The 20,340-nt window shown below is 41.2% G+C and overlaps 1 long non-coding RNA gene across 1 annotated transcript in view; it reads right to left on the reverse strand.

Moving 5' to 3' along the window:
* LOC140622612 (uncharacterized) overlaps positions 1 to 9,132 on the reverse strand; it is a 28,134-nt gene extending 19,002 nt beyond the window's left edge. The window contains exons 1-3 of the long non-coding RNA XR_012022298.1: positions 8,847 to 9,132; positions 8,683 to 8,763; positions 5,039 to 5,114 (exon numbers count right to left, since the gene is read on the reverse strand). This is a non-coding gene — a long non-coding RNA (uncharacterized lncRNA). The remainder of the gene's footprint in view (positions 1 to 5,038; positions 5,115 to 8,682; positions 8,764 to 8,846) is intronic.
* Positions 9,133 to 20,340: the final 11,208 nt, after the last annotated feature.

Below are 20,340 nucleotides of genomic sequence, written 5' to 3' on the forward strand. Positions count from 1 at the left end.
TGTAAATTGGATTCTCTCACCCTCCTACTTCTACAGAAGAAAACACTAATGTCAAAATTTAAGAAGGAACACATCCAAGATCAAAGCTTGGGTGTGGCAGAAGTAGGATCTAAACAAAATCTACCTGGCTTCGAAACTCATCTTCTTAATCTCAATACAATATTTTGTTATGCTGCCCCATTAGAACCCAGACACAGGTCTCATTAAATGGGAGTGGCCAAGGTGAAAGTATGAAAGTAGAGGAAGCTCATCGTGACTGGAGCTTCTCTGGGCTTCTACTCTCTATACCAGGAGACTCTTTTCTCAACTAATGATGAGGAGATGAAGAGCAGTGTGTGCCCAAGAAACTTATTTTGGATCAATCAGTCCCTTCCCATGTCCTACTGAAATAGTCAAATACCTAAGGCATTGCTCAGACCCAGCTGCCAGTGCCTGCTCTGAAGCCACTAAGCCATACTGGAAAGAGATCCAACCCAGCACAAGCTATGAGAGGCTGAAGCCAAATCAAGTAGAAAACAAGAGACTCAAGAAATATGGATGGCATCTGAATAACTCATACACTCAGCTGTTGTGCACTGAGTACATAATTGAATGCTGAGCTGTGGCATTCTGGTGCATCTTTTCCCCACCCATCAATCATTTGTCTGGCCAACTGCAGTACAACTGGCTGGTCTGTCTCTCTGTCTCTCTTTACTATATATGACTCTGAGTACACTTTATATGTAATTTCACCTAATGATTAACCACAGAGAATGGGCTTTATGGTAGGGAACTAATGACCTCGTTTTTTAGGAGATGAAAGAAGGAACAGAGTGTATCATCCCCTCCGCATAATAAACGTCCTAATGTCAGAGCATTTACCCCAGTGGTATCCACATAGAGATTGTATAGAGCAGCAATTCACAAATTGTAAAGTTTATAGAAATCAGCTGAAGATCTAACAACTCAGAATTTGACTCAGGTAGGCTTGGGAGTCTGAATTTCTATCAAACATCCAGGTAATGCCACAGGGGCTGGTCTCAGGACTAAACTCTGAATAGCAAAGTCCCAGAGTCAGAAGAAGGTGCTACAGATCAGAGGAATATGGGAAGGGAAGAGAGGAGGGAGCAGCCCCTTAAAGACCCTACATAGTCACACAAAACAGGGAGAGTGGATAAGGGAGGATGTGGGTTCTGCTTATTCTGGCAAAACTACATGAAAGAGCATTGCAGGAATTTAATTCTCCCTAGAATCTGTGAACTAATCCAGCAGTATATAGGTCCTATGTAGGTTATTGCTATGGACTGGTTCAGATTGTGGAGACCGAGAAAAATTAAGGCCATCCCACCTAAAGTTTAGCATTAGCACAAGTACAGCCATCTTAGGTCCCTGTGAGTAAGAGCTGAACTTTACGGGAAAAACTGCAGAATGTCCTCAATGTCCTCGGCAGGTAATCCCATATCAGAAAGACAACAGAGCCCACACCCGTGGCAGAAAGTCCCATCTTAGAATGAGAACAGAGCTCAATGCCCTTGAAAGCCCCATATCAGAATGTAAACAGAACTTGAGAAATCCCTCCACCCCTTCTGAAAATCCCCTAGACCAGCCTATAAAAAACCCAGCTGTAACCCACTTCGGGGTCCAAGTCCCTGCTCTGCTGTGTCGGGTATACTTGGACCCAAGCTCGAGCTAGTAAATAAACCCTCATGCGTTTGCATCGGTGTCGGCTCCTTGGTGGTTTCTCGGATTCGCAATCTTGGGCACAACAAGATGAGTGCTTCTCAACTCAAAATGGTTGCATGTTAGATTCACTAGAGTCATGAAAATGTATCCATGCTACATTTCCATCCAGAGAGTTAAGTCTTCATATCCGGAGTCAGAGCCCTAGCTCCAAGTTTGTTTGCTTGCTTTACATCTCTCCAGGTTGACCAACCTTGGTCTAACTGTTCCACGTGGCAAAGGCTGTGCTGTGCACAAGAAAATTTGGGCAAAGAAGTCTGTACTCTGGCTGGGACAGGGCTAACCCCAGAGTCTGATTCAATGGAACAAGTTGCCCTACTTAGCTGAAGAACTGAAACTTGGTCATTTTGCTATTTTGGGATTACTGGACTCTACTTGAACATTATTTTCAGAGTAATACCAGATAGGGTCATGTACAGAACATTCCCAACACAAGTCTGGTCACAAAACTTCCTTGCCTCTCTTAGATAGTCTTTCTCCCCCCTTTCTGATTTTATCTGTTATGGAAAGTCATACTATTTCTGTGAAGGCCGAGAAAAATTAAGGCCATTCCACCTCAAGTTTAGCAGTAGGACAAGTACAGCCATTTTAGGCCCCTGGGAATAAGAGCTGAACTTTACAGGAAAGACTGCAGAATGTCCTCTGCAGGGATCCCATATCAGAAAGACAACAGAGCCCACACCTGTGGCAGAAAGTCCCATATTAGAATGAGAACAGAGCTCAATGCCCTTGAAAGCCCCATATCAGAATGTAAACAGAACTTGAGAAATCCCTCCACCCCTTCAGAAGATCCCCTAGACCAGCCCATAAAAAACCCAGCTGTAACCCGCTTCAGGGTCCAAGTCCCTGCTCCGCTGTGTCAGGTATACTTGGACCCAAGCTCGAGTTTGTAAATAAACCCTTGTGCGTTTGCATCGGTGTCGGCTCCTGGGTGGTTTCTTGGATTCGCAATCTTGGGCACAACAATTTCAATACAATTTCTCTTAGAAGTCTGAGAAGACAAATCTTTGGCCATAGGAAGGTCACTCAGACCCAGTCTTTGGCCTCTGGATCTTCTTGTCCATCCAGACTATGTAGGAATCCTTCTAGTTCTAGGCTAGACCTAGAGATTGGAGCAGGAGTGCCTCTCCTAGCTCTGAATTCACTCCCTGAGGAGCTGTGGACAGAGTTGAACTTTCTGATTCACAGTTTCCTATGTACCAGGGTTCTCCAAAGAAACAGAACCAATAGGATACACACACACACACACACACACACACACACACACACACACGACATTCATTATAAGGTATTGGTTCATGTGATTATGGAGGCTGAGAAGTTCCAAGATCTGGAGTCAGTAAGCTGGAGCTCCAGAGGGTGATATAGTTCCAACCCAAGTCTGAGTCTGAAACAGACAGAGCACAAATTCTCCCTTAGTCCACATGTTTGTTCTATTTGCCTCCAAAGGATTGGATAAAGTCCACCCACAATGGAGAGGACAATATAGTTTACTCATCTACTGATTCCAGTGTTAATCACATTCAGAAACACCCTCATAGACATACTTAGTCATTTTTAACCAAATATCTGGGCTCTTTTGGCCCAGTCAAGTTGACACATAAAATAGAATCTCATAGAAAGATGATCTGGAGCCAGCTCCACTATTTGCTATCTCCCAAGAGAGGCTGCCTGCGAGGACTAAGCAATTTGCAAACAGGTTGAATTTTAAGTATTATCATCTCAATCATCATCTTTAAATCTTTAAATACCCTCCAGCAGCAATTTCATCAGTGTTTGTTTGTTTAGTCTTTTTATTCCTAATTGGGTCCAGCTTCTAGAATGCCATTATCAGAAGACCACCACGCCCTCTGTTATAGCCAGTGCCCTCATTTGTGCTGTTTGTTTATTCCTTTGTCTATCATCCCCATTCTCCATTAAATCCTCCAGTCCTCCAAGGCCAGTTTATATTTCACTCTGCTCATGAAGCATGTACTCGCCACTGCAGCTCACTATAATCTGTTTCTTTGGACTTCATAGCCTTTATTACTATCCATATGACTTTCTTGGTACTTTATCACATACTATCTGATCCTTCCTGTATGGAGGCAGTAACTCAGAATAATTGAAGTGTGGCCATCGGAGTCATATATCACTAGGTTCAAATCTGACACTACCGCTTACTGACCATATGACTCTGAGCAGGTATTAACTTCTCTGACTCTCAGTCTGCACATTAATAAAAAAAAAAAAAAAAGATGAAGAATGGCCTACCTTGCAGAGTAATAGTAAAGGTGAAATTAATGAGAATAATGAGAGTACAACTTTAACTGTGAGTCACATTGTCTTCTCTCAGAGTGTGATGATCAAAGAACACAGTCCAATTAAAAAATATCAACCTCAAAATAATTCTACTTGTTTACTCACATATCTCTATATCTGGAAGGAATATGTATATATAGTCTGCAACAAACCCTTGATAATCCTCTTTCTTTTCCAATATACTTCCCTTACAGCCCATAGCTGCTCAGAACTTTTCTTTTCATGGTATTCATCCTCTCCGTGAGACCACAGAATCTTGCTGGCCTACCTTCCACCCTTTCCTCTCCCCATTCCAATACTGCATCTATTTCCCCATTCTTGTAAATCTGCATATAACAATATAGTTCAATATAGATCGGACTATATTGTAACAAAGGGCCGATACTTTCCCACACACCTGGAAGATGAGAACAAGGGAAAGGCTAACAAGCACAGAGAAAGAGCATATAGTATTTCTGTTCAGCTACATGTGTAAAGAATTTAGCATGACCTGACCCATAATAATACATGCCCCCAAAATGGCAACTCCTATTATTTTATTGCTATCATGTATTGCAAAATGAAATACAATTATACTCCTTTTCTTTATAAATATGTAACTAGATTGCAAAGTCTTTTAAGGAAAAAACTTTGTATTATAATTTCTTATACTCTGTACCAGAGCTGCCCATTAGACCATTCTGTGGTGTTGGAAATGATCTACCATTATGCTGCGCAGTGTGCTAGCCATTGTCTTTATGTGAGTGTTGAGTATTTGAGACATGGCTAGAACAACAAAGGAAGTAAAGTGACTATTTTTTTTAATATTATTGAATTTATATTACAAAGTCCAACCTGTCTACCGGGTACCATATTGGACAGAGCAGACAATGCCTACCACAGTACTTTGTACAAAGTAGACACTCAGTAACTTTTATTAGCTGGATGGATGAAAAAGTGATTAAATAAACCAAACTATAAACTATATATGTTGCAGTGCTGATACTTTTACAAGTAGGTAATTTTACAATCCACTTACCTAAGTGGGCAGTAGCTATTTTCCTGTTGTCTTATACTCTGGAACACTTTTCTTGACACAAGAAAAATAGGAAATGCTAAAACAAATAAGATTCTATATTTAGATCTCACTGTTTCTTTGTTCAGTATAAATCCCTTCTGACTCTGAGGTCAGCCTCTTTTGCTTTTCAAAAATTTTTTTTAAAAATCTGTGATGTACATGTTTTATTTAATGGTGGGTTCTTGTTATGACATTTCCCTTCAGGAATGAAAGAGGAGGAGATAAGTTACTGCCAATGCAGCCACAAGCAAATTCAACCATCTTCCTCAGCACTGAAGAGAAATGTCAAAAAGGATTAATCATGCATTAAAGATCCATGGACATGTTATCTCTCCCATATATCGAAGGACTAGGATATGTGTAAATACTCGTAGACCATTATTAGATTGTCAGGGGCTTAGCAGCCTTGAAATAATGTTTATATCAGTAGCTATATGTCTTCATCTTTCAACACAAAGATAGAAAAAATATTTCATTGATATTCATCTGAATAATAATTGTGTTTAAGACTATTGAGCCTTGTAAAAGAATATCTTTATATTGAATTTATTTCTTCATCACTTTATGTTTTTAAAGCATCGCATCTGAACAAAGCTCTGTATATTTGGGTCTCTTTCCTCTTCTTAGGATGGCAGTTAAGAAGCCAAGATAAAATGAAGTCATAAAGAGATTCCCAAAACTGGAAGAGAGGGGAACCTTTATATTCAATCTGAACGGAAGGAGGCTGGGATCTTTAGATGAACATTCTGCTATGTGAAATTAACCAGACACAAAAAGGCAGGTATCGTATTATTCCACTTATATGAAATACCTAGAAGAGGCAAATTCACAGAGATAGAAAGTGGATTTGAGTTAACTAGGGCTTGGGGAGAGAGGGAAATGGGAAATATTGCTTAACGGTTACAGAGTTTCTGTTTTGGGGGATGAAAAAATTTTGAAACTAGATAGTCATGATGGTTGCACCACATTGTGAATGTAATCAATGCTATTTAACTTAACCAATTAAAAATGGTTAAATGGCCACTTTGGTGTTAAATATCTTTTACCACAATAAGAAAAAAAAAAAAGAATTTGGTATCCCAGCAATAGGTCTCACATAAAAGAAAAATTAAACTGTTTAGAAGAGGTCTATAGGCAAGTTTAACCCAGGTATTTAGACCAGCCAAGTCGTGGAGAAAACATCTAACTTCAGGACTCCCATTTCGACAAGCGACATTCTATAGGGAAACAAGGTTGTCCCTTCACCAACTGCAAAGAAGTAACAACTAATGGCATTAAATAGGAGGCAAATGTTAATAGGGTTTGGGAAAGCTTGCTGGAAGGCACCTTTCACATTTAGATGATATACTGGAGCATAGCTATATGCTCACACAAATATCTCTTGGGGCCACCAGGAGAAAAAGAAGGATGGGCTGGAACCAATAAACTGACTTAATGTGGCATTTCTTGAGTCTTCTGTAGCTATAGTATGACATCAGTACTAGAAAGGATTCTCAGGGCCATTTATTCATCCTTTTCACTTGAAGCAGGACAGCAATTAAGCCATCTCAAACTGAGAACTTACACTTTTTCTGAAGACCTCCAAAATTGTGCCCTGGATGTTTAATTCACATCTCCTAATGAAAGCTTAAATTGCTCCTTTTGTGCCACCTAATTAGAAGTAAACAAGGAGCCATCATCTTGTTGTTACTCTCAACTTTCTCATCTGCCTCTCATAACAGAGAGCCTGGAAATGGGTGAGCTATTTCAGAAAGGATATAACCAAGTGAGCATTTCCTGTATAAAGCAATCAGGGGCCCGGCAGGAAAGCAGAGCCAAGATCGTTATGGTAAGAATAAAGGATTTGGTGTAAGAATGAGATCGTACACTAGTGTGGAGGAGCTGGGGAAGGTCTACAAGGAAGAGTCAGAGAATCAAAGAAGGAATCACCAACCAGTCCAACTGAATTCAGCACTGACATGGATGGACGTGTCAGACCTTCCAGGGAAATCTGAGAAACCAAGCATGTCTAACTGCTAGAGTAGGACCACAAAAGAGGAACTCATGGAGAGACCCAAGGGTGGCTGTGGCTCTGTGCAGCTATATGCAGCCAAGCCCCTGGAGGGCTTGGTGCCTCTGTTGGTCTGCAGGGCTGGAGGTTGTGAAGGTGACCCAGTAGCAGGGCAGAGGACAGCAAGGACCAGCTGGAAACTACCAGATACCTCTGCTTCTGTCCCTCAACATCTATGAACACATAATCTTCGTGATTATGTCTGCCACCTTGCAAATCTCACCAGAATTTCCTCCTTGATGAGCTCTAACTCTGGAACATGTTATCAGCATAACCAAGCTGAAATAGCACAATCCAGCATGCTGGACCACCTTTCTGTGCCTTGCAATTACTGTCTAGACTTAAGCTTAAGTTAAGGCACCATTGGAATAGAGAAAGCTCAATCCATCCTCTTCTTGCCCTGTCCAGGTGAATAAAAGATTGAAAATTGATTTTAAAAAGTCAAGAGTATCTCCCTTCTTCCCTAGTGACACTGTTTATTTACTTCATGGTAATTAGTGGTAGAAAAGGATAGTGCTTTATTACTACCCATCACATCAAGTGAGACACATGACTGTGTTATCCCACATTTTTAGTTCAACTATAAACCATTATCCATTGACAAATTGAGCAATTTCTAAATCGGCTGTCTTTACTAATGCCTGACATTCAGAAGTAGAGTGTTGTTTGCTGTGACAAAAACTTGCAAACAAGCAAAATATTCATCACCAGGAGAGTGGTTAAATAGATTATGAAATAAACATGCATTGGAATATTATGCAGGCTTTGGGAAAAAATAGAGGCAGTAGTGATATGGAGCCATGTCAGTGTTATTTAGTTAAATAAAAAGGCAATACTGCATTGGTAATAGTGGAAATAGTGCACACAGCATCATTAAACAAAGGATGCGTAGAATGTCTCTTTTCTCTGGGAAAAGTGACTAGGGATGGAGTGGAGAAAAGAATATATAACCTCTGAATTTTACGTCATATATTTGTGCTGTTTATTAGGTGATTGATAGATGACAGATGGATAATAGAAAGATAGATAGATAGATTTAGATATGCATAGATAAATAGATTGACCCACAGTTTAATAATGATGTCCTCTGTGATATAGTGTGATTTGGCATCTTCTACCCCCCAATCCTCTGCTGTTCATATCAAAGATGTCCAGGAGAATTGATAGTTATCAGAATTCATATCATGATTAGAAAACCAAATTTACATGTTGGGTCAACGTACTGAAGTGTATACATGTGAGAAAAATGTGGGAAAATGTCCTACTTCCTCTGCCTTGCCTCATTTCAATCCTTCATGTAACTGATATTTTTATGTCTGTTTATACATTTAGTTGCTTTTCTCTTTTTTGAGAGGGAGAGGGGGTGGCGAGAGGGCAGAATGAGAGAGAGAATCTTAAGCAGGCTCCATGCCCAGCAGAGAGCTCAGCAGAGAGAGCACAACCCTGAGACCATGACCTGAGCCGAAATCAAGAGTTGGACATCTCACCGACTGAGCCACCTAGGTGTCCCATATTTGCACATTTTGTGACAAGTTTAAAGAGAGATGCAAATTACCTGTTAGACACAGCTCTTCTCTGAGACACCACCTATTCCAAAGTACAGGAAGAAGTTCCATGATCTGATCATCAGAGTCAGCTATTAAAGGGGGAGAATATTGTTACTAATCTACGTCAGTTAAGAGGCTTATTCTGCCCACCCACCCCCCTTTCCTGGACCACCTGCTACAGGAGGATTGGATTTGCTGTGCTTCTCCTTTGTAATTCATTTCCTTCATCTAAATTACATTTCCCTCTTTCATGCTGCCCAGATGTCTGACAGGTGCTTAACTCCTGGAATCCCTCACCCAATGACCATGCGTTCTTTCTTTATGCCTGGTGGCCTGAGGCTCAGAACAAGCTGCATGCGGCCTGAGAGTACAGTCTGTTCTGGCACTAAACGAATCATGGCTTGTGGAGAAGAGCAGCACATCGGTGTGGGCTTTGGATTGGTGCTGATTGGTGCTTTTCTCTGGCTCTTCCTTTCCCTTTTCTCCCGGCCCTTTATTAGCTAATGTCCTTGCTCACAATACTCAACTGGGACCATTACAGAAAGGGCTGTGGGACATGCTCACATAACAAGGGCTTTTTCCTCTGAAACTACATGCATCATCTCTTGATTAATATGTAGAATTAAGGGCACTGAAAAAATTGTATGTTGGCATCTTTTAGAAGTGGTAAGTGTTCTTTCTTACAAGAAATCCTGGCCTTGCATTTTCTTTCTTCAGTGGCCCAGCTGTGTGCAAAAGGTCATTGAATCTTCATGGAACCCATGATTGTCTCACTAGCACTGTGTGCCTCTTTCAGGGCTTGGTAAAGAACAGCCCTGTGGAGGTGAGGGGTATACTGAGTGTTAGTATGTACCACACCTTTCTTCCTCGGGTAGAAAATTCCTAAAGATCTGGTAAAGGGGACGCCTGGGTGGCTCAGCGGTTTAGCATTCACCTTAGGCTTAGGGCATGATCCTGGGGTCCTGGGATCGAGTCTCACGTCGGGCTCCTTGCAGTGAGCCTGCTTCTCCCTCTGCCTGTGTCTCTGCATCTCTCTGTGTCTCTCGTGAATAAATAAACAAAATATTTTTTTAAAAGATCCAATAAAGATCATTGTTTTGTATGTCTCATGCACTTCCTTTCTCTCGCCTTACTCAAGCTATGGTGGTCTTCCTGCCATTCTCTCTGACTCAGGGCTTTGGTGCCTGCTGTTTCCTCTACTTGGATTACTCTCCTCCCAAAGAGCCACATGATTCGTTCCTTCATCTTCTTCAAGTCATTGTTGCAACAGAGCTTCCTTGTCGGCTACCCTGCTTAGAATTATAAGCCCCGGCACTTCCTATTCCACTTTCTCCAAGGTGCTCCACCTTATGTATTTTGGCTTTTGTTATGGCATCACTCCATCATTGGTTCCATGAGGGCAGGGTTTTTCTGTCTCTGTTTTGTTGCTGTTTCCTTTTTGCCCAGCACAAAGTAGACACACTGGAATGAAGGAATGAAGGAATAGTTGTCATCATTTTCCTCCTCTTTTTACTGGATAGGCTAACCTAAGACTTTCCCTCGAGGGCATGAATATGAGTCCATTCAAATGAGGAGCCAATACTTAACTACAAACTACTATGTTCTAAATATTTTCTATTTTGACTCATCATTTTGTCTGCCAGCACCACCATCACCTTACCCTGATCATATGTTGGAGACTGCTCTCCCTTCCTTCGGGAACTTCTCCTTGCCAGCTCTACTCATGCGGCTAACATGGGAGCTTCTATGTTAACACAGTGTGACCTCAGCTCCTGGCCTTCATCATTGGGTGTAGAAGTAGACCTCTTTCTTATTCAAGCTAGACAGAAGACATGCTCCAGGAAACTTAGAACCCAGATCCAGGAGATCTAAACTTAGCCTGGGTGTGTGATTGGATTGAGAAAAGGCAAACCCAGGAGCTGCTGTTGACAGCCAAATTTTCATTCATGCAGACTGGCAATAAAGAACGCTGGTCTGAGGCAAAGGGAACAGTAGGCCAATGATGCAGAAAGGCCCAGAGACATGAAACCAAGTATGGTCCTTTGTACCCTCGAAGTCTGATTTCAATTCACTCTTGAGAGTCAGCTGCAGTCCCATCTTTGAATTTTGAAATACGCTTAGATCTTATACTACATTCTCCTTTTTTTCTTAAACTTATTAAAGATTATTTCCATCACTTAAGAAGAAAACTTTGTTATCTCACTCGATGCTGTCAGAAACCTGATGAGGTAACTAGTATTTGTCTGATTTACATATAGGGACGTCTCAAGAAGTTAAGTGAAATGACCAGTTACTATTGGAAAGTTGCCAAGCTGGGATTTGCTCTCAGGTCAGCCTGACTTCAGAGTTTGAATGAATCAAGACTTCCATTCTGTGGTTCAGTAAAATCCACTCTTCTTGATGCATTCATTGTCTTTTCAAAAATACTTTATTGGGGATCCCTGGGTGGCGCAGCGGTTTAGCACCTGCCTTTGGCCCAGGGCGCGGTCCTGGAGACCCAGGATCGAATCCCACGTCGGGCTCCCAGTGCATGGAGCCTGCTTCTCTCTCTGCCTGTGTCTCTGTCTCTCTCTCTCTCTCACTGTGTGCCTATCATAAATAAATAAAATAAAATAAAAATTTTAAAAAATGCTTTATTATGGACACTTCACACACATAAAGTAGAGTAACATAGTGATTTCCTGTGCACTGATCAACCAGCTTCCACCATTATTCACATTTACCAGCCATATTTCTTGATGCTCTTTTAAGTAACAGACCTCCAGAGAAAAAAGGAATACAGTATAAGCTGTGAGTCCTTGGAGTGCAGCCTATAGTGTGGCTGTACAGTGATCCTCCATGGAGAAATGCAGAGAATGAAGAGACACGAGATCAAGAAGAATGGCCGCTGAGAGCCCAGCCACCCACTGTGAAGTTGGAGGCAGGGGAATCCATTGGATCACCCAAGAGACAGAGGGGGCTTTCTCAGCCCCTGTGGAAAATACCAAACATTGGAAGACTCTATAGAGTTAAATAAAGTTCAAAATGCAGTCCTCTCCCCACACACAGAATATTGCATGTGGATGATAACCAGGTAAGATAAATGCTCAGCTGCTAACCATCTGAGATGTGACGAGAGGCCTCAGTATCAGAGTTCATTTATTTTTCACCTCTCTCTAGTTCCTCTCTCTGTGTCTGGTTAATGATTTACAAGTAACACCCTGGTAACAGCTAAGGGACCCTCTCTCCCTGTTCTCTTTAAGGTAAGAAGTAATCCTGAGCCTGGGGACAATCCCATCACCCATGATTAGAGCTGCACCCAGGACACCGTTGAAGCTGGCCCAAGCTCTGTTCAATGAGATGGCAGGTCCCCAGCCTGACACTGCTGACAGCTGCTGTTTCCCTTCTCTCTCTCTCCCGCCCTCCCTCCCTCCTGCCAGAAGGACATTTATGCAAGCGCCACTGGCTCAGTACTGAGTAAACCAAGATAAGAAATGAAATGTTTGGACTCAGCAGGGTGGTGGGGTGAGCTTTCCCACACTGAAGAAGCACAACCCCAGAACTGCCAGGATGAGCTAGAGTCATTCTCAGGGGATTCTCCTCCAGAGGGTTTCTCCTCTCATCTTGGCTCTTAGGTGCCCACGCCTTTATTCCTGGGATGGAGGCAGCTGCCAGCCCTAATACCTATCTCACAGGGGAGTTGGGAGGATCAAGTGAGATTGTGAATGGGGAGGCAGTTTTGTTAACTGCAAAATGCCAGACAATCATAAAGAACTCTCATTTTCATGGCTCTTACCTGATACCTGAGGACCTGCTCTTACACCCAGTCAGGACTTCTTTCAGCCTGAAATCCAGGTCTTTTTTCTAAAGAGAAGCACTTTGTTCAGCTCTATTTCTGAATGACAGCTACTCCTGAAAAGAATCCACTAATATTTATGATTCACATGTGAAAATGTGTCAAACATATTCCGTGTGCTTAGCAACCAAAACAGAAAAGGCAACATATGGATTTGTGGTTATTCAATACCAGTTTGATCTGAATGAACAAACAAATTTGCCTGTTTTTCCAAACGTGAACCTGGTACAGTGATCACTGCGTGTGTGTAGGGTAAAAAATGCTCTCGTACTAGAATTTTATGTCTATTTTTTCAGAATGAAATTTTTATTCCTGGCAAAGAGAGAATCACTGAATCCAGTATGTACATCCTCTTACATTCTAACACACTTCTCCATGCCCTGTTTTTTCCAGTTCCAAAACCCTTGAATTTTAAAATGACTTTCTTCCTACTGAGAACATCATATCAGACATCACAGTAGTAACATTTTTCTCCAGAAGAAAGCCAGTGGTCATAACTCCGCCATAGGCAGCAAACCCGGTGGGGAGCTTGATTGGGAAGAAACCAAATGATAAAAATACCTTTTCTTTTGGACTTTTGTCTGGAAAGTGCCTCAGCTTCTGGGAGGAGATTTCGAGTCAACATGAGGGAGAACTTTCAAGCAATCAGAGCTCCAGAATATAGGATGGATTCCCTTGAAGGGAACCAGTTTTTTAGTAGCTGGATTTCAGCAGCCACTGGGAAAGGAGGCTGTATAGAGAGTTCAAACATCCAGTAGAGGCTGAACTAATTGTACTCACTGCTGGTGCCAACCTCAGGAGCCTGTGGGTCTAAGACAGCTGAATGATTCACAATACTCTCTCTGATATAGTTTGAATGAGCTGGTAAGATCTTGCTTAAAAATATCTCCTTCACTGACACCTGAGAGTCTATTATTAGTGATTTATTCCTTTGTGCCAAAATTTTAATTTTCCTAAAATTTTTTAAAAAGATTTATTTATTTGAGAGAGAGAGCAGGTGCAGGGTGTGTGGGGGGAGGGGCAAAGGGCAGAGGGAGAGGGAGAGAGAAAATCTCAAGCAGACATCCCATAGATCCCAGAGCCCAATGTGGGACTCAACCTCACAACCCTGAAATCATGACCTGAATGGAAACCAAGAGTTGGACGCCTAGCTGGCTGAACCACCCAGGAGCCTCTAATTTTCCTAAAAAAAATTTTTTTTAAAGAAGTAGTAATTTTAAAAGTTCATCCTAGGAGTGAAAGAGCTTATAAAGAGCTTGCCCACCTCCCCCCACCCCAAAAGAAAAGATGGAAACCCAATAAAAGCATGAACAGGGAGAAAAAAAAGAAAGAAGGAAGGACAGAAGGCAGGAAGGAAGACAGGCAGACCACTGGGCCTGTGAGAAATTTTGCCCACACCATAGTAATTTGGGACCATGTCTGACAAGGGCTGTGACAGCCTTGGAATTTCCCAATTACTTGTATGTCTTACGAATCTGTCCTCCCCAATATCCCAGTCCCAATATTATTTGACCAATCTCAGTGGAGAGTCTACCTTCACAGCTACCCACTGCCTCCCCATTGTACCCTCACTGTACCCAACTCCTGCCACACAACATTTTAGGATTCTAGAATCATCAATAGGGAAGGTGAATTCAACCAAGAGTCTTCTTTTTAACTGTCAGTGACTTGAGCTCTTATCTCTGCCCTTCCACCTCCTTCTGCTTCCTTAAGCTTTGTTATAATTTTTGGGGGAAGACACAATTAAATTTAGTTATACTAACTCTCTCCTTGCAGGCTTGGGCAAGCTAGCCACTACCTCAGACTTTCCATCTGTAAACTGGATCTGAAAATACCTTTCTCACAAGAACATTGCATTAGTAGGACATATGGTGGATTTTTTAAAAAAATTATTTATGAGAGAGGGAGAGAGAGAGAGAGAGAGGCAGAGACACAGGCAGAGGGAGAAGCAGGCTCCGTGAAGGCAGCCTGACGTGGGACTCGACTCTGGGTCTCCAGGATCACTCCCTGGGCCAAAGGCGGCGCTAAGCCGCTGAGCCACCCGGGCTGCCCTTTTTATTATTATTTATTTTTATTTTTATTTTTTTATCATATGGTGGATTCTTGTGTCATTCAGGGCCAGTCTGGAAACTGATGGTGTATTTAATCTGAGTGTTTGAGAAAACTTTCCTGAGTAAACAATTGACAAAGGTAAAGTCACAGGAGACCAGTGTTAAACTCCATACTTTCCTCTAAATGCAGTAAGTAAAAATTATTGTAAGATTACAAAATAAATATAATGCAATGATTTATTTAGGTATTATAAATTGTATTGTATTTGTGGAAAACCTGTAAATTAAAATTAAAATCATCCAATTTCTTTACCATTCAGAGACTAATGTATTCCTTACAGACTTTTCTACATGCAAATACATATAGCCAAAAAATAAGTTTATAGCATACTTAGCACTCTATAAGCCTTTTGGGTTTCAGCTTCCTCTTCTCTAAAATGGGCCTATAGTGGAGTGCATGGGTGGCTTAGTCGGTTAAGCAATTAAGTCTTGATTTTGGCTTGGTTCATGATCTCAAGGTCATGAGATGGAGCCCTGCAGCAGGCTCCTACTGGGTGTGGAGCCTGCTTATGATTCTCTCTCTCCCTCTTCCTCTCCCCCGTTCCCTACCCCCCTCAGTGTACACACTTTGTCTCTCTCTAAAAAAAATAAGAGATGCCTTGGTAGCTCAGCGGTTGAGCATCTGCCTTTGGCTCAGGGCTTGAACCTGGGGTGCCCGGATGGAGTCCCCCATCAGGCTCCCTGTGAGAAGCCTGCTTCTCCCTCTGCCTGTGTCTCTGCCTCTCTCTGTGTCTCTCATAAATAAATAAATAAAATCTTTACAAAAAATAAAATAAAATGGGCCTACAGGGCTGTTTTGGTTACCAAATGTACTATTACACAGAAAACCCTTAATAAGCATTCAATAAATAAAATGACTTTTCATTCAGTAATATGTGAGTCCCCTGAGGACATACGATGTGCCAGACACTGTCCATAAGAACTTCACATCCATTAATTCAATAAATGAGTCCATTAGTAAAGCCCAGGGAGTCCACAAATTAAAAAAAAAAGGGTGGTCAGTTCCTCTTCATCTCCATCAAGAGTCAAGGTTAGGGTGAGAGATAGTAACAATAATATTTTTCAAATTTCTCTTTGGTTTTAGAATTTGTTATATGTGCTTTGCAATGTCTCCAAAAATTGTGGTTTTTTTAAATCATGCTTTTATCCAGACAAGGTGAAGATAAGTTTCCCTCTGCCCAGAACAGCGCTCTGAGGAGCAGATATTCACATGAACTGTAAAAGAGTCAGTCATTCTAGTAACTGGAGAATATTCTAGTAACTGGAAGTTTGGGTTTAGACTAGGGTTTGGCTTCAAGTCTGACTCTTAGTCTGATTGTTTGAAGAATAAGTGTCTCTAAACCTCACTTTCTCGTCTGTAAGATGGGGTTATTTTCTACTCTGTCTTACACTGTTTCTGAGGGAGGATCATTTGAGATTGTGGATATCATCTTGTTGGACACTATGAAGGTCTACACAAATGGAAGCGATTTATTTAGGTTGTAATAGAGCCAAATTCTAGGTAAATAAACAAAGGATTTCTTTCCTAACCACTCTTCTTTCAGCAAGGAATCTGATGTCCTGGCAGTCCTGTCTACCTCCTTTGATGTCAAAGCTGGATTAGATCATGTGTTTTCTACATATACTTGCTCTTTCCATCAAACTGACCCTGGGAGTCATTGCAGTGGCCTGAGACAAACTGCGGGATGGGAAAAAGCTGCAATCCCTACCCACCTAGACATAGATTCCTATGTTCTTCTCTTCTTTTTCAGTCTTCTTGCACAAAAGGCTGCAAACTCAGTGTACCAATGGCCATAACCAATACAGGAAGTCTCAATAATAATAATCATTACAATAAATCAACATTTGTTAAGCACTTAGTAGGTATCAGGCAATGTGAAGAGTTCTTTTTACAGACAATCAAATTTAAAACTTCCAACAACCCAATGAGATAGATGGTTCTTTTACTCCCATTTTACAGATCTGGAAATAGTTTTCAGGAGGTTACGTAACTGCCCAGATCACACAGCTAGAAAATGAAAGAGTCAATAAGCTAATTCAGTATCTGACCCACACGGAGGCTTAGCAAATGCTTATACAATGAATGCATCAAATGCATTAATGAGATCATCAAACGCATGATCAGAGATGATCATGGGACATTAAGTTATGGGTCCCTATTATTTATATAGGGAAGTTTGACTGTAAAGTCTATGCTTGTAGCTACTCTCCAGCTACCCGTCATTCTCCTATGTTCCTCATTTAATTTGTTGACCTCAGAGAGCCCCCAAGCACATGCTAGTTGTGAAATCCACCCCCACAAACTATGCAGACAAGTGAAGTTAGAGTTTGACTTTCAATTTTCTTAAAACATTACTTTTTCTGTCCACCACTCACCTCCCTTCTCCCCTTGTTCCTTAAAAAAGAAGTCATTACGTCATTGTAACTTCTCACCTAGGAAAGTCTTTTTAAGTACTAGCCCCCCTCATTTCAACACCCGAGGACCCTAAGAGCCCCAGAGAGAGGTGTGGTAAGGAGAACAAATATATCAAAGTGAGGAATAAATGCCTGTCGAGCTCATTAGCACCCAGGCACAGAGAAGGAAACTGCTATTTTTATCAAATGTACCTTCATTTAAATAAATTTCAGAGTAACTTGATAGAAAAAGGGTTCCTTTGGAAATATTTGATTCTTCTAATAAGGACAGGCTATCTTATGTGTCTTTTCTAGCCTGGTTTTTAACCCCCAGATGTATAATGTGTAAGTTTTTACAATCATTCCCTTATAAAATATCCATCTCTGCCACTTGTCTTTGGGGTTTAGTTAAACATAGGCCCAACATTGGCGTATGAAAGCTTCGTGGCGTAGAGTGCCACCTGTGCGACCAGGAGTTAGGACTCCATCTCCATCTCTTTGTGATGCACCTGCTGGGTATTGATCACTCAATGTGGGTCCAGTCATATGATTCCTATAGCCAAGGCTGGCTCATGACTCAGTGCATGAGCAGGTCTTCAGAGTTTAATATATCCATTAGTTTTTCTCACTCAGAACTTTGCCATCATTTATGGAGTCTCTAGGATGCTTCCTGGACCTGGTTGTGCATCATGTTCATCCTCAACCCTTGGACCAAGATTTTTTACTCAAATTCAGGAGTCACGGACACTCAGAGTCTCTGTGCTGAGACCTTGTATTTAGAAAGTTAGCTTCCATTATGCACACACACACACACTCCTAGGATGTTTTCAGTAAAATACAAAAATGAACTCCAAAATGGTTTTACCTCCACCTTTCCCACTGAAAGCAAATTTGAGGAAACTTACTGTCTGTTCTTATGAGCCAGTTTTTCTAGAATCTCAGAAATTATCTGCTCCTTGAACATTCTTAACTATTAATAGCTGCCAACATTCCCAAATTTACTTTCTCTCAAATAAATAAAATTTTTTTTTTTTTAAAAAGCCTTAGTATTTATTTCCGCCAATTACAGAAGTAATACCTATTCAGAGGAGAGAAGAGCATAATAAAAAAAATTCTGTCACTCAAAGAATCATCATCAACCACAGCACAGCAGGGGGAGAGGCAGAAGCAGATTTCCCATGAGCAGGGAGCCTGATGCAGGCTCAATCCTGGGACTCCAGGACCATAACCTGAGCTGAAGGCAGATGCTTAACTAAGTCACCCAGGTGCCCCAATGCTAAGTTTTTTTACTTAAAAAAGAAAAAGTGCTCTTTGTACTTCCTCATCTCTGAAATCATGGAAAACAGCTAAAAGGAGGATCACCTGTGGGTATGGCTCCCTCTCCAGAATGTTCACTTCAGCCTCCACTTGGCCTGCAGTCCACATGAAAGCACTGTGTTCTGACTGCAGTGAAGAAGTCTCAGTTTCCAAGAGACCAAGACCAGCATCCTCTCCTAAAGACTGGCTTGCCACATTTCATTGAAACCTCTTTGAAAGTATTAGAAACCACTTTTTGAGAACACATTTATTTCTCTAATATTTCTAGATTTTTTTCCTGACAATGTAGAGTTTGACATTTGATGAGTCAAGAAGCCATGTATACTAGAAAGTGGACCAGACCCAAGTCAGAGAATTGGGTTCTGTCCTGTCTGTGTTAAAACTAACCATAGATTTGCCATAAGAGACTCTTAACTATAGGAAACAAACTGAGGGTTACTGAGGGGACAGGGTAACTGGGAGATGGGCATTAGGGAGGGCACTTGATGTAATGAGCACTGGATGCTGTATGCAACTGAAGAATCATTAAACTTTACCCTGAAACTAATAATACACTATATGTTAAGTAAACTGAATTTAAATTAAAAAATTAAAACTAGCAGACCAATGAGCCAGGTTTCTGAGACCCCATCTAGCAGAGTTTTCTTGGAAGTAGTGTCACAAACTATTAAAACTTGACTGCAAGGAAAATGCTTGGCTTCAATATCACACTACCTGGGCTGGAACCTAGACATACCATGGACTGATTGTATAACCTAGGCAAGCTGCTTTCACACCTACATTTGGTTCTCTCATCTGAAAAATGGGTGTAATCATACTCTTCTTCCATGGCTCTTGTAAGGATTAAGAGGGATATATTTAACACATAGTTGCTACTACTAAATATGAATTGAAATTTTTAGACCGTATTTCACATGAAAAGGCTCCAGTGATTTTTTTCTTTTATTATCATTGGAAAAATAAAGATATAGAGGGAAGAAAAAAGAAAATTATGAAAAAAGGAAGAATTAAAAAAAAAACAATCATTTGCAAAAATTTATCCTCTACTTGGAGACAGGTATAACAGAAAAAGGTCCCTAGATCAAATATCTCAGAGGTATCAACATTCACCAAATCTATATTTACATGCCCATATGTTCCTACTGGCCACAGTTACTCAAAAATACAGACATTTCAGTGCACACAGCAACATTTTTCAGAAAGATTTTTCCTTTTAGGACAGGGAGATGCTACAAAGTGTAATCGGTTCTAAGCAATTCTGAAATATTGTATCAATTTACAGCAGGAAGGTCACTGTTGGTGAATAAACATAAGGATTCTGTTTTGTGTCTGGGATTTAGCAGGCTAACCCCCACTAATGTTAATGGGGCCAGGCTGCCAAATCCCTAACCATCACCCTGGATATTTGCTCCAATCCTTTACTGTTTGAGATTGAAATGTGTTTTCCAAATCAAAGCTGATCCTGAAATGGGATCTCTGCATCATCAGACAGGAACAGTGTGCCGATGCCTGGGGACCTGGAAGTGCTTGAAATGATGATATTAAGGAGTTGAAAGGGGGGGTCTTCACATTGTCTACCTAAATCACTGTGGCTTTCTTTGCTTGATGCACAATATAGTTTGCTCATTTTCCAAACCCACCTCCCACTACTTCTCTGTGAACTCCAGGCAAAGGAAAATCCTCCAGCCCTCTACATATATCTCCAGGCTTCTCTACCAGAGGAGAGCATTTATATTGGTCCCTACCTACTTCTCTTTTCTTCAAGGAGACCCATTTCAGTGCCACCGTGGTGAAGTTTTTCTTTATCTGCTCCACATCCCTTACTCAAACACACACATACACACAGACATGCACACATTGTATATGATGTCTCCCTCCTTGAAACTCAGAATACTTTGAGCCTTGAGTATGGCACAGTGCAAATTCTGCCTTACGAAGTTGTCTCATTTTGCTCAGGTAGTGTGTAGGCCCTGCAAGGGTAGGAAGTGCATCACACCTGTCTATATTTC

This window comes from Canis lupus, chromosome 32, assembly GCF_048164855.1.
Source record: "Canis lupus baileyi chromosome 32, mCanLup2.hap1, whole genome shotgun sequence".
Taxonomy (NCBI): Eukaryota; Metazoa; Chordata; class Mammalia; order Carnivora; family Canidae; genus Canis; species Canis lupus.